Here is a 12,896-nt window from a genome sequence, read left to right as displayed (position 1 = left end):
TTGAACAGGTACAATTAAATACTGAGCCTTGTGGGGCACCCCACAGACAATTTTTCTGAATTCTAAGAGAAAAAGGTTTTAGTGAAACCACTACATTGGGTTCGGCCACTCAGTTTGGGGGCCTACTGAGCAAGCATGGGCTACTGGGCCTCAAATGTGGCCCAGAGGTTGTTCGCCTGGTGGTCCGTCCTACTAAGGCTCTACAAACTGGGCAATATACAACCACTTGAGCACTTAACTCTCAGTGGTAGCAATAGTGAGAAATCACAGGCTTCTCAGGAAGGTAGCAGGGAGGGGGTCGGGGGTGCTTGAGCTCAGGAGTCTCAGCAGCGCAAATGAACTGACTGTCCAACCCAGTGCTTTACCTTCAAAAAATAAAGTGATATAATGCACACTAGAACTAAATATTACAAAAAAAATGTAAGCAAGATGCAAGTTAGTAACATAGCACTGAGGTCAGATGACATTTATACCTGGTGCTCCCCCATCCCCTTCCGAAACCACACCAATAACCACTTCTGGCCTACACACCCCAGCCCCCAGCCCCCCACCCTACCCCCAAGTCAATGTAATAGCATGATTAGGCACAGATGAAGTTGACCTTCTTTTAAAGTAAAGTACACCCACTAAGACAGTTAACGTTTACAGTTCTCAAAGGGTGTGGCTTAACTGCTCATCCCATGGCGGATTCTGCAATACACAGCCACCCAGTTTTGAATCCGCACGCTCTCTCGCTCCTATTTCTGGACAAGCACGCAGCAGCTCTTGCAGAGCCTCATCTGTGGATGCGCGGAACAACTCGCCAGACACATCTTTGGCAAGGTTGCTGCTTCACATCTAAAAAGGCCAAAGGTCGATAGTTGTAGGTGGTGGACTAGAACAGTGGGACAGCACTCCCTGAAAAAGTCTGGACCACACATGTACAGGTGCTCTGTACATAGTGGAGTCTTTTGTGGTAGTGTTTGCAACCACTTAGGCCTACCAGAGGGTAATGCTAAGCATTTGTTCTGCTCACAGGGGTAATAAATGAGACACACTCTAAAGAATAAATCCGAGACCAATTTAGAAAAATAAGTAATATATTTAAATTAATCTTGATTACAAGAACTTTATCAAGCAAGTACTTTTTTAAATATGAATTTTTACAGGCAAGTAAATAGTTTAATTCAATGCGTCTTTACGCAGCAATGCTTCACTATGTGAGAAAAGGCTTATGTTGCATACAGTTATCTGGGTGTCTCCTTCAGGACTTCGGGTGGTAGGGGGCCAAGATCCAAAGTACCACCCGCAGTTAGTTACTCGTTACCTGCCCTGGAGAGTCTGGGTGCAGACGTGCTGATAGTGTTAGTAGCTGTGCGAACTAGGTTGGTAAATTGAGGGGTGGGGGCACCTACAAACAGGCTGCAGAGGGTGTGGGAGTTGGGCTTGTATCAAAAGGGTCCTAGAAACAAGAAAGCACAGTGTCTGTCGTTACCCAGGCAGGGGCGCTAGGATGCGGAGTGGAAAGGTAGACTGGGCTCTTTGTGTCCTAGGACCTTGCAGTTGAGGGTCCAAACTCAGGGCAGCTGGACCACTCTGGAAGCGAGTCTCTGCTGTTCTGATGTCCCTCGATGGCTGTTTTGTCTCCGAGTCGTTGGGAGCCCCGACTGGACTCTCAAGGTCTTGACTTGCTGCAAGGGGTCTGGTAGACCGGGTGTTGGTCCTGTGCAGCTCCTGTTGGTGTCCTCTCACTTGGTGGGGGAAGAGATCTGACATTCAGGAGCACAGGTACCTCTTCCTGGGGGACCGAGGCATTGCACAGGCCAGTGAGCAGCAACTCTGAACCGGACTCTGCTTTACGTTGCCTGCGGATCGCAGGGTAGTAGATCCTCTACTCAAAGGGGGATTTGCTGGCAATTTGCAAAAGGCTGGCAGCCTCCTGAAGTGCTTGGAAGCTGGTCAGCTGCAGGATGAGTCGCTGGTAACGACTGTCGAGGCTTGGGACAGACAGGCAGGGTTTGGCGGCAAACGTCCAGAGCAGTCTTCAGTTCTCGCTTTTCCTCGTGGCTTTCAGTGTCCTCTTCTACTTATCTGTCAAATCTAAGTTCCTGGTGTCAGAGGTACCACCTAAACACTCAATTTAGAGGCATTATGGGAGTGACAGGTAGTAGTCAATTAACTACTTACCTTTAGGGTGTCTACACCCTTTATATATGACCTCTTCCTGTGCGATATGGTAATAATCCTGAACCAGACAGCCTAATTCCACCAGCACTAAGATTGTGGAATTTCTAAAAGTAGTGTCCACATCAGGTAGCCCACCATAGGTGTGGTACTAGCCTGGAACGGGAACATGCTTCCCGTCTAATTTTCCCACCTGTCATGGTGCTAAATGAGCTCAGGGCAGGGGGTGGCATTTCAATGGTCTGAGGAAGACTTGGGTCGCATATCAAAGGCATCAGAGGCCTTTGAAGCCTTCTGCCTTGATATGCTGATCACTTAGCCATCCTGCTGGGAAGCGGTGACAAACTCCTCCAGCCGGAGCAGGCACCGTTTCTGCCCTCAGAGAGTGCAGGTTCTCACTAGCAGGGGGCAGAAATCAGTCTGTGGTGGCAGGCTGGTCCACACCAGTCAGCCAGAGCAGTAATAGTCGGTAGGTTTTCAGGAGGCTCCTCTAAGGTGCCCTTTGGGTGCATGTATTAATAAATCTTTCAATGGAATCTGTGTGGGATTATAACAACGAGTTTTTGATACCAGACATCTCTAGTTTCAGTGAAGCCAACATGTAGCTGGGGAACTTGTGAATACCAGTGTCCAGCACATGTACTCAAAATGGCTTCCCTGTCCACTTGTAACATCTAAGAATCGACTTAGACGTCACAGGGGCATATCTGCTCATGCAGATATGTCCACATATATAGTATAGTGCACCCTGCCTTAGGATGTAAGGCTTTCTGTAAGGGTTACTTACCTATACTGTATGCAGTCTTTGCAGGCATGGCAAACACAGGGTGTGCCATCTTGGGTCTTCACTTTTCTCTGCCCCATGGCACGCAGCCTGCAATGGCAGTTTGCATATGGGTGCTGAGGGGTCCCTTAGGGTGTCAACACAGGCTGCAGCCCTTAGGGAACATCTTTGCCCACCTTGACCTAGGTATGTTATGTTATGTTATATTATGTTATAACATCTGATAGAGCGCGGCAGCTGCCCCAGCAAAGAGGCGTCCTGGCGCTAACAGCAGTAGGAACCAAACAGGGGTGGGGCAGAAAGATCTACAACAGCGGAAAGAGGTGTGTTTTGACGGATTTCCATAAAGCTAGGTAGATGTTCAAACTGCGGATCTGTACCGGAAGAGAGTTCCACAGTTTTGCAGCCATAACACGGAACGAGTGTCCCCCCCGCGCGCGTACCCTCCTTACCCGGAGGACCACTACCAAGTTTTGCCCCAAGGATCAGAGTTGGCGTGTTGGTACATATGGCAGCAACAGGTCGGCCAAGATTCCTGGAGTTGCAGGATTCAAAATCTTGAAGGCCAAGCAGAGAGTCTCAAACTCAATCCGCCTGGCCAAGGGAAACCAATTGAGTCGGCAAATGGCATCTGACACAGGACAGGCTCTACGGAGACCAAGGAGGGTTCTGGCAGCCGCATTTTGGACCATTTGGAGTCTAAGAATTCCTGCCTTGTCTGACCCTAGATATAGTGAATTGGCATAATCCAGTCCCGACGAAATCGAGGCCTGGAAGATGACTTGCTGTGTTGGTGCGTCAAAAAAACACAGTAAGTGGGGCATTACCAAGGGTTTCGGGCCACCAGTGCTCGCTCCAGAGCCCGGGGTCATTCCCTACCAACACCACCTCTGACTTGTTAGCATTAAATTGGATACAGCTGGCAGTCATCCACCAGGCTACGGCCGCAAGATCGCTCCGAAACTTGGGAGCACCCCGCGTGGGGTCATCAGAGAGTTCCTCTACCAACTCTGTGTCATCTGCGTAGGAGACAATAGTCAGACCTCTACTTTTGGCTACAAGAGCCAGAGGTTAGAAGTACAGGTTAAACAGCAGTGGGCTCAGAGAGGAGACCTGTGGCACCCTTTGTTTGGTGTTCTGAACACCAGAGGTGAAAAGGGGGGGAGGGGGGCAGACACCTGAAATATCCTCCCTGCAAGATACCAGGGCAGCCACTCCAGAGCGGTGCCCGCTATGCCTACCTCCCCAAGACGTCGCAGCAAGATGGAATGGGAAACCGCATCGAATGCCGCACTAAGGTCCAATAATACCAGTACCGAACTGCGCCTACCATCTAGTGCAACCCGGAGATCCCGGACGGAATCTATTCTGGAAGGGTCCAAGATGTTATTGGTGTTTAGGAAATCTGTTAGTAACGAGTTAATACAGGCCTCAGTGATCTTAGACGCCCATGGCAGGAGGGAAATCGGGCAGAAATTCTCAGGCTTAGATAGATCCAGGGTGGGTTTTTTTTAAGCAGAGATACCACCTTGGCCTGTATCAGGGGTACTATTTACTAGAGGCTCACTTGGGGTGCTAAAAGTATTGCCAATTGGGGGAACAATTGTACGGTTTCCAGGAGAGAGTTCTGGCACCGGGGACCTGGATAGCAGGAGCTCAATGCAGTGCTGTCAAAAAAACTGCATCAGATAACAGACAAAAAGTTGGGGTGACCATGTCAAAAAGGGGCACGTTCCTATACCCTGCTATTAGTGAGGCCCTGCTTGAGCCAATATCATTATGGCCAATCTTCAATGCATGCAGGCACGCATAGGCTGATTTCAGCAGGGCAACAAGGCCACTCACACACCTAAATTCTTACGAGCAAGGCAGCTCGGTTCAGACCGCAATTTTTCAGCACGACAGCAAAGGTCAAGCTGCATTTTCTTCTGGGTACAATGGCAAGGTACACGCTGTTCTTTCCCTAACACAATGGCAGTATAAGCCACGCCAGCTAGGATCACAGCCCTGCATGGGCTTCAAGGCATATTGACAATTCCTGCCAAGAACACAAAGTGAACAGTCTGTTACCTCCCCAACACTTAGTGAGCAGGCTGTCTTACAGGTACTTCAAGTTAGGTAAATAGCTCTTCCGGCAAGGGGTAGACTCAAATGACGCCCCCCTCACACCTCTTGGTAGCTGGCTATTGGACAGACATCAGATCTTGTAGTCCGCACCCCTCTTTTTTTTAAAATTATTTTATTTAGACATTTCTTTCAAACATTTGCTTCACACTGTATGCAATGATATGAGCAAAAAAAAAAAAATTATACTCGAGGCAATTTATACAGACAATAAACATAACTGTTTGGGGCATTGTTGCATTGCTGACATGCGACCGCATCTGTCCGATCACTTAGTATTCTCTATGCTGGGCCTAAACAACCCTGACATACCTTAACTCCCATCTAACTCAGGAGTAACATTAATTCTGGAGCTATACATAGAACAGATCAGCATAGTGAAACAAGATTGATTCCTTTCGGTCCACTGGTTTCTTTCCCAACCAGGTATTGCGGATATCATCCCCAGAAGCTTTTGGGATGACCCTGGGGGGGGGGGGGTAATAGCTCATTGTACAACTGACTGCGTGTTACAATATACCATATCCTTGGTCCAGTCAGCTATAGACGGCGCAGGCCCACGGGCCCAACGCACTGCAATTCTACGCTTGGCAAGAAGTAGTCCCATTGCTATTAACCGCCTCACACCCTTCTGTAGTTTTCTAGTGTAGTCCAGTAATGCTAGTAGCGGGTCCGGCGATAGTGAAAGCCTAGCAATTTCGTTCGAAGCTTGGAAGATCTGCCTCCAAAATTCGATGATCGTTGGGCAGAACCAAGAACATGCATGAACGCAGCCGTGCTCGCCCTGCATCGCTCACAGAGCGCTGTATCTGAGACCGTATTGTAGCAGTCTCTCCAGAGTATGATAGACTCCATTGATAAGGGGATGCCTCCCGTTAAGTGAGATCTGCAGAGTGACCTCACAGCAGTACCACCAAGTGCTATCGTCCAGAGCAACCCCCAAGTCACTGTGCCATTCCAATCTGGCCTGGATGTATTGTGTCCTTCTAAATTCTTGGGACATATCATATATGTTAAAAACCATCTTGTTGGGAGAGGCAGAGCGCAGGAGGAAAGAGAGGGAGACCAACTCAGGAGGCTCCTGCAAATCATCTCCCAGCAACTCGTGCTAAGCATGCCTGACCCTGTAAAAGCGAAACTATGCGAGTGGCGTGAAGTCATGCCCCTCCTTCTCAATCTCAGCCTACCTTCAGGCTCTACCCTCGGAAAATAAATCAGCCATTTTAGTGATATTGAGAGTCAAAAGGGCTGGTAACACTTTCTTTTCTAAGATGATTGAAAGCCAGTGACACCATTCCACCGGGATCATGGGGTGGGGAGTACAGGAGGGCTCCAGGCAGTCTTTTCAATAAATACTGCCAAGCATGGTCTGTTGAGTTGACAGAATACAGAATACCCGACCGTCTAGAAGGGGCCTGAAATTGCTTTTGGGGGAGAGGGCAGGAGCAGGCGCCACACTTTCAATCTGCAAGTGTGGAAGATTCTGTGGGCCGTGTATGCAATAATAAGTGTGGGAGCACTGTGCCAATCTGTAATACAATTCCAAATCAGGGGCTTCAAGACCTTCCATGGAGTAGGGCAATGTAAAACTTCCCATTTAATCAGAGGATGATTCCCAGCCCAGTCGCTCTAGTAATGAACAACTAACTTTGAACATTTGCTTCAAAAGCACCATTGGGATTTTTAGGAACAAGAAAAAAAAATCTAGGGAGGACTACCATTTTCATAAGAGACATGCAACCCATTAATGATAGAGGCAGCCAAATCCACCGGTTAATATCCTTTTCAAGTCTAGTAACTGCTTTGCCATAGTTCTCATCGATCACCCGCTCCAAATCTGTATGGACCTGCACTCCTAAATAGCGCACTGGGTCGGAGGACCACTGCAGATGGTAATCCAATTATCACGGTCATGGCCGGGGTCATGGGGAAAATAATGGATTTAGCCCAGTTAATTCGGAGACCAGAATTTTCGCCAAACCACATCACCTCACTCAGTATTGGGGTTAGATTAGTCCCTAGCTCCTGCACATACAAAAGCATATTGTGTGCATAGGATGACATGACGAGGTTGCAATTAGGGAAACAAATATCTGTGTCTGTGATATTCCATCAAGGCACATGCCAGAGGCTTAGCCACTAAGACGTATAACAACTGGGACAGTGCGCAGCCCTATTGCGTGCCCCTCGAAACCCCTAAAGGGAGCTGTGACCACGTCCCAAGTTCTAACCCTAGCAACTGGAGTATTGTATAGGACTGACACCAATTTGAGGATGACCTCCCCACACCTATTCGCGTCAACACTGCTTTTATAAAGGCCTACTCTACTGAGTAAAAAGCCTTTTCTGCGTCAAGGAAGACTGCAGCAGCTTTGATCTCAGGCTTTACATGCTGGATGGTCCAGAAAACTGTCCTCGGATTATATGATACAAATATATGGGACAAAACTAACCTGCTCTGGCCCGACCAAGATCAGGACTAACAGAGCCACCCTATTCGCTAAACTTTAGCAAATATTTTGGTATGCACGTTCCAAAGCAACAGTGGCCTATAAACCGAAAATTCATTTGGGGGCTTCCCTGACTTTAGTAATGTTATCATTAAGGCCTCCCTCATCAAAGGGGGCATGAGCCCACCCTCCTCCTATCTCCCCAAACAGAGTGATCAGATGTGGTATGGGAAGCTCTTTATATGCTTTATAAAAAGTCACTGTGAGGCCATTTTGTCCCGGAGCGCTGCTGTTGCGCATTGTGTTAAGCTCTGTACATACTTCTCTGGGATCCAGTGGGTTTATTAGGTACTCCCTGTGCTCATTAGTAAGCCATGGCAATCGCATATGCTCTAAATAATCCAGAATGACTGGGTCATCTACCTTTACATTAGAGCTATACAGATCCACGTAATATCTGCTAAATCTCTCAGCTATCTTTATTGGGTCCCTCAGCAGGTCACCCCCTACATCACGTAACTCTGTCACCATGCCCGATTCGCAGTGCTGCAAGCACCGAGCCCGGCCTTTCTCCCTCCCGTAAGTTTTAGACAGCATATTTCTCCATATGCTTCAACTCACTATCTGCAGTCTCGTGGTATTCCTCCAGAGTTTTTGGGGGACCTTCAGCGATCTGAGCATCGCCACCTTTCAGGATAGCCAGCTCAATGCGGATTTACTGGTCCTCAAGAGTCAACAGTTAATTTCTGATAGAGCGAAGGACTCCTGCATGCTTGGATATGGCTACCCCTCTAACACTTTGACTATTTCCGATACGTGGAGAAATGCTGGACTGAGCCAATATTTGTCTAAAAAAAACCCTCTATAGCTACAGCCAACTGATTTAAATACTGTGTCCAAGAGAGACCATGGGGGAAACCTCCATGTGAAGGGAGCAGGCTTCAGGGGAATGGTCAGAAAAAAAGTGTGGCAGTAGCGAGCAGCCGTACACACGTGGGTACAGTAATTTGGAGATAAGCCAGTAGTCAATTCTGGTGTGAATGTTGTGAGGGGCTGAATAATGGGTGAAACCCCCCACCCCAGGGCCCCACACGTGCCAGACATCGAGAAGGTCTAATTGTGTGGCAGAGTTGCATATGGCTCTAGCTGCTGCAGAGGGAAGTCGAGGTAGACCCCTTGAGCAATCTAGCGACGGATCCAGGACACAAGTGAGGTCGCCCCCGCCCATATTTGAGATAGAGGGGTATCTTTCCGCATGCGTTTGAGTTGTGTGATAAAATTGCGGGTTGTGATAGTTGGGACCCTAGATGTTAAATATGTGAGTGTCCACTCCTTTCCCACGACACCTCAACAGCACATATCTACTGTTGGGATCAACGTCCAGAGCATCCAGTGAAATCCCTGAATTTGGGTTAACCCATGTGAGCACCCCCCTGAAATGCGTTGTAAACCCTGGGGCGTGGAAATGACCCTGGAGTTGCTTACGCAAGAGCTTATTACTATCTGGAGCAAGTGCGTCTCCTGGAGCAACCTCATGTCATTTAAGATAGCCACAACTTTACGCAGCTTTCTAAAGTCATTAAGGCCCCTCACGTTCCAAGTCAAAAATCGGCTTCTGTTAAGGTAAAACCTGTGTCAACCCTTGCTGTGTCTGGTAAACCGTGCTCCAGCCATATGCACCCAACTCTCCCGCAGCAACAACCCCGATGCTAGAGTCTTATGATTTTTGTTTAGACTTCAGTGTGAAAGTGTTTTATTCATAACACCCCCCCACCCAAGCCATGCAAGCCCCAACTTAGCATAGTCAATACATTACCCTCACACCCGCATGTAAACATTACATTACACAGGGGCAGATGTTACCGGCAGATGCACTTACTTCTCTTGTAAATTGTAACTGTCCATCACCATATGTTTCACTTGGGGGAGAATGTCCCCAAAATACACTGATAAGTCTAGGTAGTCAATAATTCGCCTCCGGGAGAACAACCGTGCAGCAGAAGGACAAGCCAACAAGTAATATTAGTGGGATTATTATCACAGTATAGCCCTGCTCTGCTGGCAGCCTAAAAATCTGTCATTACCACAGCACCTGAAGTACCCAAGGTGCCAGGAGCATCTAACATATCACAAGAAATCCGATACTTGAACACCTTATTCGACATACCAAAGGAGAGAAGTGAGAGATACACAAACTAGGCAAGTGTCAATCTTGCTCGTCCAGTCCTCCGCCAGGCATACTGACTTGCCCCTCCGCTTCTGGCACCGCATATCCAACTTGCCGTATTCTTTGAGGGCCTTTTGAAGAGTCTTGGGATCCGCGTATATTCTTGGCCTGCCATTCATCGTGACCCTCAGCCTGGCTGGATACAGCATAGCATACTCTAGGTTAAGCTCTAGCAGCTTGCGGTTCAGGGGAGCAAATTGCCGTTTCGCCTCCTGCACCTTCAGGATGAAATCCAGGAATGGTGAAAGCGATGAGCCCTCTAACTTGAGTTCACGCAGCTCCCTTGCACGTTTAATGGCAGCTTCCCTGTCCTTATAATTTTGCAATCTTGTAATCACAGGTCAGGGGCTGACCCAGGAGGTGGCTTGAGGCCTAAGGAGGGATGGGCACACTCCTCAATAAACTTAGTGGAGAAAGTGTCGCGACCAAGAGGTCAACAATAGCTGTTCCGGAAAGACCTCCATATTGCCGGTTGCTGTGGATTTTTGGAAGGCCAACAAAGCGCAAGTTGCTACTCCTTGATCTAGCCTCCAAATTCTCCACCTTATCTTGTAACACAGTGAGGAGCGTTCCATTTGCTTCTGGGTGTTATCTACTTCCGTTTGGACATCTTCCACTTCAGACACCCGCCTCTCTGTTATGTCCAGGCGCTCAGCATGCTTATCAATCCACCCAGACATGCGATCCATTTAGTAGGCCCTAAGAGTCAATTTTGCCATCAATTGTAGTTAGACTTTTTTGCATGGCTGTCAATATTTGGTGAATGTCACCAGACTCTTCGACCGTATCGCTTTGACCCGAGTTGGCCGATTTGGCGCCCACATCGGTGCCGTGATTTTACCTGCTCAAACTGCAGTGTAGACTGCGTTTTGTCGACTTTTCCGATTGCTCTGTAGCACCAGTCTCACAGCCAGAGTCCAGACCGGGAATCCCACACTAGCACGTGCAGCGCAGCTATGAACCTCCGTTAGCTGTGGAGTGCAGGGCAGAACGCTATACCTACTCCGCTTTACAGTGACCACAGGTTGCTGCACTTTCCATATTTGTAGGCGGTGAAAAACGCAGGTGGCGAGACTGTGTGGATGAATGGATCGTGCCACGCGCCCCCAAGTGAGCCCAGCCGCTGGGTCCGACACAGTGTAAAGGCAGGGCTCACTAGGATTCTTATGGGTCTCCCAAGGTAGCAGACTGCTGCACACAACGCGGGAGCCAACCGTCACCAGCACTCATTGTTTCCACTCAGGGTTGCCAGGCCAAACCCGCCACACAGAAGATCAGGCCGAAGCCAGCCCAGGCACTAGGGGGCCCCATCCGCAAAGCGCCTCGCTGCAGCCACACCTCGGATATCTGGATGGCTCACCGTGCTCCCGTTCTTTGCCTCCAACAACGGCCACCCCAGCGTTTTCGGCCGTGATCTCCAGAGGCTTCAGGCAGTTCTGTGCCACGCCGTTGTCGGGTGATTAGACCAAGGCGGCCCAATCAGTCAGGCACCGGACTCCCTCACCGCCCGTCAGTGTGACCGGGCACTTGCTGCATGGTCAGCAGTTCGCCAGGCCCGGGAACGAAGGAGGAACGACACAGCGCAGCACCGCAACTTGAATGGGCCACGCAGTTTCTTTCAGCCAGGCCACACCCGAGGCAGCCAAGGATCGGCGCTTCAATGGCGCTGCCGGCACCCAGAAACACACCATTGGTAAGCACTTCACAGGCACAATGTTGTACAATAATTTCCTGGTGACTTCTCCCACGGATGAGGTCGATTCCTAACTGATAGTGGGGACTGGTTATGGAGCTCGCTCAAGCAGCAGCCATCTCCTAGCCAGGCACGCTACGCTCCGCACCCCCACCTCCGCCCCCCCCCCGCCCCATAAGCCCCCACCCCCCCCCATCCAACAGCCCTCTTAGTACTCTGGATCATTCCATTCCATGTTCATAAAGAACTGGAACAAGTGTGATAACAGAAGACAGGAGTGTGTACACCATCTGCACTTTAGGAACCAGTTTGGGGTGGCTCTCCTTTCAAATTTCCAGTCCTGGCTACTTTTTAAGCCTTTGAACTGGGTCATGCTTCTCACAGCATGGTGGCATTCAGTCTAAAGCACCGACATAGGCAATAGGGGATGTAATTTTCAGCACCTGGATGTCTTCATCACACTACTCAGGAAAAGAAAATGCTGGGACTCTAAAGGGCCCTTCACTTTGCGGTCTTCAGTCACACCCTTCACAGTGCCACCACAGCTCAATGTGCTAAACCAAAGACAGGGAGAGTAGCCGACCATCTGCCCATGAGGATGCAACCCTGCAGGTCACCAGACAGATCCCGGACCTTACTCATGCCAAGAGACAGTCCTAGACCACTGCACAAACACTTAGAATAGCGTAACGCCATTGCCGAAATCAAGACAGGATACCACATACATATAGGCAGGAAACGTGGCTGGGGCCGATGAATACAACTGTACGCCAAGCAGGGAAACTCCCAATCCAAACATTTTGCGACAAAAAAGTGAACCAGGTGAGAGCAAGATGCTTGACAGCTAGGTCTAATTAATGCTGCATTAAACAGACTATTATAGAACAACATGTACAGTAAGAGAGAAGTTGGAGTCAACTAGAGATAAGAGCAGTTATCAAGAACAAAAGTGCATGAGGTGAGTAAAAGTTGCAATTGGACTGAAATTTGAAAAGGAAGAAAGCTTGAGTGAAATGTTGGATTAGTTACTTACCTGTAATCCTAGTTCTCTTCCAGGGGTATCCTCATCAAAGTCATAAGCATTAGAATATTCCCGCACATGGGCGGGAATATTCTAATGCTTATGACTATTGATGAGGATCCCCTGGAAGAGAACTTTTAATGATTGGGAGGATATAGCATGCATGTAAGTACTCAGGAAACCCCCAGTGATGAAAGAAAGGTTGAAGAAAGACACCTAATAGGATGGTAGCTATGGGGAGATTGTTTTAATTAGGTAACAGGGTCAGGGGATTAGCTTTCTAAAGACACAGCATAATATTAGAACTGGGGCTTGAAAGGAGTGAAACCAAAAGTGGAAGGGGTGGAGAAATGGTTTGCGAAGATACTGGGGTGTGGTGTGGGGTGGGGGGCGGGGGGTTATGAGGGGAGTTGAAAGGTTAACAATGATGTGTG

At 48.8% G+C, this 12,896-nt stretch overlaps 1 protein-coding gene across 1 annotated transcript in view; it reads right to left on the bottom strand.

Annotated features, from left to right (window-relative positions):
* PDIA6 (protein disulfide isomerase family A member 6) overlaps nucleotides 1-12,896 on the bottom strand; it is a 116,053-nt gene that overhangs the window by 44,213 nt on the left and 58,944 nt on the right. The gene's annotated exons all lie outside the window — the stretch shown is intronic.

The sequence above is a fragment of the Lissotriton vulgaris genome, chromosome 6, assembly GCF_964263255.1.
Source record: "Lissotriton vulgaris chromosome 6, aLisVul1.2, whole genome shotgun sequence".
Classification (NCBI taxonomy): Eukaryota; Metazoa; Chordata; class Amphibia; order Caudata; family Salamandridae; genus Lissotriton; species Lissotriton vulgaris.
Note: the sequence above shows the minus strand (reverse complement) of the source record. Positions and strands in the feature narration are given on the sequence as shown.